We start from the raw sequence: 4,842 nt of genomic DNA, 5'->3' as shown, positions 1-4,842 counted from the left end.
TGCAGAAGCTCCTCTCTGCGCCATCGTGTTGTTTCTGTTCGCTGGAGGCTCCCCGTCCGTCAGACTACTGCCCCCCCCACCCCCCCATCTAAAGCCTAACAAAGGCTGATGCTCAGTGAGGCGTGCGGGGGCCGCTGCACTCTTAAAGGGCCACAGCTAAACCTGCAGCAGAAAGAAAACTACAAGTGAGCAATTTAATATTTTTACTTTTTAAATAAAATAGCATGTCATGGGATTTAAATACAATGTAACTTTTATTATAAAACTATTAATCATCATTAAATGTGTTTAATGTTAAAATCAAGTATAACTGCATCATGTAAGTAAAAAGTATTAAAGTATCAGCAACAAAACAGAATTAAAATACCAAAAGTGCTCATTCTGCAGAGTAATATATATTATTATTGTATTATAATAATATATATTATTGTATTATAATAATATATATTATTATAATACAATAATAATATATATTATGCATAATAAATAATACATATGATATTATTATTGTATTAATAATATATATTATTATTGTGATTATAAATCATAATTATTATATTTACTACCTAAAACTATTATTAATTTTAAAGTAAATAATATATATTAGTTGTATGATACTCCTCCTCTTCTTCTCCTCCTTCCCCTATCTACTTATCTCCTCCCATCCCTCTCTTCTTCCCTCCTATCCTTCGTCCTCTCCTCTCTCATTACTTCCTCCTCTCTCTTCAGTCCCCTCCTCTCTCTTCTTCTCCTCATCGCTCTTCCTCTCCTCCTCTCTTCTTCTCCTCCCCTCCTCTCTCTTCTTCTTGTCTTCTCCTCCTCTCTCTTCTTCTCCTCCCCTCCTCTCTCTTCTTCTCCTCACCCTCCTCCTCTCTCTTCTTCTCCTCTCTCTCTTCCCCTCCTCTCTCTTCCTCTCCTCCTCTCTCTTCTTCTCCTCCTCTCTCTTCTTCTCCTCCTCTCTCTTCCTCTCCTCCTCTCTCTTCTTCTCTCCCATCCCTCTCTCTTCTTCTCCTCCCCTCCTCCTCTCTCTTCTTCTTGTCTTCTCCTCCTCTCTCTTCTTCTCCTCCTCTCTTCTTGTCTTCTCCTCCTCTCTCTTCTTCTCCTCCTCTCTCTTCTTCTTGTCTTCTCCTCCTTCTCTTCCTTCTCCTCCCTCCTCTCTCTTCTTCTCCTCCTCTCTCTTCCTCTCCTCCTCTCTCTTCTTCTCCTCCTCTCTCTTCTTCTCCTCCCCTCCTCTCTCTTCCTCTCCTCCTCTCTCTTCCTCTCCTCCTCTCTCTTCTTCTCCTCCTCTCTCTTCTTCTCCTCCCCTCCTCCTCTCTCTTCTTGTCTTCTCCTCCTCTCTCTTCTTCTCCTCCTCTCTCTTCATTCTCCTCCCCTCCTCTTCTTCTTCGCCTCCTCTCTCTTCTTCTCCTCCTCTCTCTTCCTCTCCTCTCTCTCTCTTCTCCTCCCCTCCTCTCTCTTCTTCTTCTCCCCTCCTCCTCTCTCTTCTTCTTCTCCTCCTCTCTCTTCTTCTCCTCCTCTCTCTTCCTCTCCTCCTCTCTCTTCTTCTCCTCCCCTCCTCTCTCTTCTTCTCCTCCCCTCCTCCTCTCTCTTCTTCTTGTCTTCTCCTCCTCTCTCTTCTTCTCCTCCTCTCTCTTCTTCTTGTCTTCTCCTCCTCTCTCTTCTTCTCCTCCCCTCCTCCTCTCTCTTCTTCTCCTCCCCTCATCTCTCTTCTTCCCCTCCTCTCTCTTCCTCTCCTCCTCTCTCTTCTTCTCCTCCCCTCCTCTCTCTTCTTCTCCTCCCCTCCTCCTCTCTCTTCTTCTTGTCTTCTCCTCCTCTCTCTTCTTCTCCTCCTCTCTCTTCTTGTCTTCTCCTCCTCTCTCTTCTTCTTCTCCTCTCTCTTCTTCTTGTCTTCTCCTCCTCTCTCTTCTTCTCCTCCCCTCCTCTCTCTTCTTCTTGTCTTCTCCTCCTCTCTCTTCTCCTCCTCTCTCTTCTTGTCTTCTCCTCATCTCTCTTCTTCTCCTCCTCTCTCTTCTTCTTGTCTTCTCCTCCTCTCTCTTCTTCTCCTCCCCTCCTCTCTCTTCTTCTCCTCCTCTCTCTTCCTCTCCTCCTCTCTCTTCTTCTCCTCCCTCCTCTCTCTTCCTCTCCTCCTCTCCTCTTCTTCTCCTCCTCTCCTCCTCTTCCTCTCCTCCTCTTCCTCTCCTCCTCTCCTCTTCTTCTCCTCCTCTCTCTTCTCCTCCTATCTCTTCTTGTCTTCTCTCCTCTCTGTTCTCTCCTCCTCTCTCCTCTTCTCTGTTCTCTCCTCCTCTCTGTTCTCTCCTCCTCTCTCCTCCTCTCTGTTCTCTCCTCCTCTCTGTTCTCTCCTCCTCTCTCCTCTCTCCTCCTCTCTCCTCCTCTCCTCCTCTTCTTCTTCTCCTCCCCTCCTCTCTCTTCCTCTCCTCCTCTCTCTATCTCTTCTCCTCCCCTCTCCTCATCTCTTGTCTTGTCTTCTCCTCCTCTCTCTTCTTCCTCCTCATCTCATTCTTGTCTTCTCCTCCTCTCTCTTCTTCTCCTCCTCTCTCTTCTTCCTCCCCTCCTCTCTCTTCTCCTCCTCTCTCTTCTTCTTGTCTTCTCTCTCTCTCTTCTACTCCTCTCTCTTCTTGTCTTCTACTCCTCTCTCTTCTTCTCTTCACTCTCTCTTCTTCTTGGTCCTTCTCCTCCTCTATCTTCTTCTTGTCTTCTCTCCTCTCTCTTCTTCTCCTCCTCTCTCTTCTTCTTGTCTTCTCCCTCCTCTTCTCTCCTCCTACTCCCTTTTCTCTTCTCTTTCTCCTCTCATCTTCCTCTCTAATCTTCTAATTCCTGTGTTCATCCTGTTAATGTTGCAGCTGCTAAAGGAGGAGCTAATTTTAATGACTTTAATCTGTAACAATATATCATTTATATTTACTATTAATAATCTGAATCAGATAAGTAAAATAGAACGTCAAATATTTCCTCTGAATTGTAATGCAGTATAAAGTAGAAATATAAATACTCAAGGAAAGTACAAGTACCTCAAAACTATACAAACATACAGTATTTAAGTAAACATGTGTAGTTATAATCCAAAACTATTTCAAACTAGAGCTGAGACTCTTAATGCAGCAAGAGCCGTATAATAAATATACAATATTAAAACGGTAACAATAATAAGTAGTTTCTGTTGCACTGAAGTCACAACACGTACACGTACATAAGTTAAATTCAAAGCAGTATAAATACACACACATGGTTTTACTTTGCAAATTTAAATGTGAAAGTTTAATATTAAAGCTGAAATGTAAAGTTTTGAACTGTGAGATATTTGTGGGACATCTAGTGTTTGAAGGAGGAAGTGCAGCCTTGAAGTCTTTGAATACAATCTTGTTGTGTGTTATAGATATTATTAGTAATAATGTTTTTATTATACACTATTAGTATCTTAGCTGAGTCAGCAAGCTTGAGCAATTATATATTGTACATGATGAAAACACTAATTATTTCTTCAGCAGAATAAGTATTACTCAAATATTTCTCGCGCTTCCCTCGGGTCCTTGAACATTTGTGAAGTTGAGGGCAGAATTCAAGGTGTTCAAGGATTTGGGACAGAAACACGTTGAAGCGGCTTCAATTGTTTTATTTATTTTTATAGGCTGATAGTCGTCAGTGTTGCTTCAGTAATTAACCTTTAACCACGACCCAAACCGGGAGCTGCCGGGGCCTTGAATCTGAGGGAGTTGTGCCTGGAAAATCCTTGAAAGTGCTTAAATGTAATATTTAAGAAGGCGTGGGAACGCTGCATTATTATCTATTATACTTTAGTATTATTAGTAACCTCTTAACAGGACATTATTTGATCAGTAGATTTGTCAGATAAATGTACTGCAGTAAAAACTTACCTCAAATTAAATAAGTACATCAAAATTAAACCTTTTCAAATGTTTTCATTTGATTTAAAACCGAAAAGTCACCATTTGATGCAGCAGTAAATATATTTAGTGACTTTCATCTCTGAGGGAATTATTATAAATATTTAATAAACATTTATTAAAAATAAAAAAAGTACTTTGTGTCTTTGTCAAACTGCAGATTTTAAATAAAGTTTCAACTTCCTGGAGGTCTGATATAAAAATAAACTGCAGTGTGTGTGTGTGTGTGTGTGTGTGTGTGTGTGTGTGTGTGTGTGTGTGTGTGTGTGACAGTTGTCCTGTAGCAGGTGCTGGTTGTTGGTGTCGCAGTGAGCTGTGAACGCACCGCGAGGCAGCGACCAAGAGTCTTCGAGAGACCTGGAGAGTCTTTTTGAGAGTCCTGGAGAGTCTTTGAGAGACCTGGAGAGTCTTTTTGAGAGTCCTGGAGAGTCTTTGAGAGACCTGGAAAAGTCCTGGAGAGCCCTGCATGTTTTGCGGCCCCCCTGAGGACAGCGTGAGGACATGGACGGACTCCGACACTGAGCCACTGAAGGTGAGACAGGAACCTGTCTGTTACATTGAACATAATAACTTTTGAAGCTAAAGTTCCTGCAGGATTCTTAATGTTCAGAGTTTTATCCTCAGGATTGTTTGCACTCATTGATGCTTTGCACAAAAGCGTTGGCTAAATGAACTGTAACGTAACTTCTAAGAGTCCGAAGATCTTCAAACTATTTATTTTATTTGCACACAGACGGCTTAAAATCCAGATAAGAGAAAACAAGATGTGACAGAAAGGACAATAAGATCCAATCATTTAGAAAATACAAGAAGAGATCAAAACGACAGGAAAATCAATCATTTGTGTTTCTGGATATGAAGCTGAAGATGAGCAGTTCAGTGTTTCTGTGGCACGATGAACAATTGTGAATCAATTACATTTTTATTGTGGATTAGAAAA

At 41.8% G+C, this 4,842-nt stretch overlaps 1 protein-coding gene across 1 annotated transcript in view; it reads left to right on the top strand.

The window, feature by feature from the left end:
* Positions 1-4,203: 4,203 nt before the first annotated feature.
* hjv (hemojuvelin BMP co-receptor) overlaps positions 4,204-4,842 on the top strand; it is a 16,959-nt gene continuing 16,320 nt past the window's right edge. The window contains exon 1 of the mRNA XM_029427665.1: positions 4,204-4,434. The gene's annotated coding sequence lies outside the window, so the exon portion shown is untranslated. The remainder of the gene's footprint in view (positions 4,435-4,842) is intronic.

This window comes from Cottoperca gobio, unplaced genomic scaffold, assembly GCF_900634415.1.
Source record: "Cottoperca gobio unplaced genomic scaffold, fCotGob3.1 fCotGob3_351arrow_ctg1, whole genome shotgun sequence".
Taxonomy (NCBI): Eukaryota; Metazoa; Chordata; class Actinopteri; order Perciformes; family Bovichtidae; genus Cottoperca; species Cottoperca gobio.
Note: the sequence above shows the minus strand (reverse complement) of the source record. Positions and strands in the feature narration are given on the sequence as shown.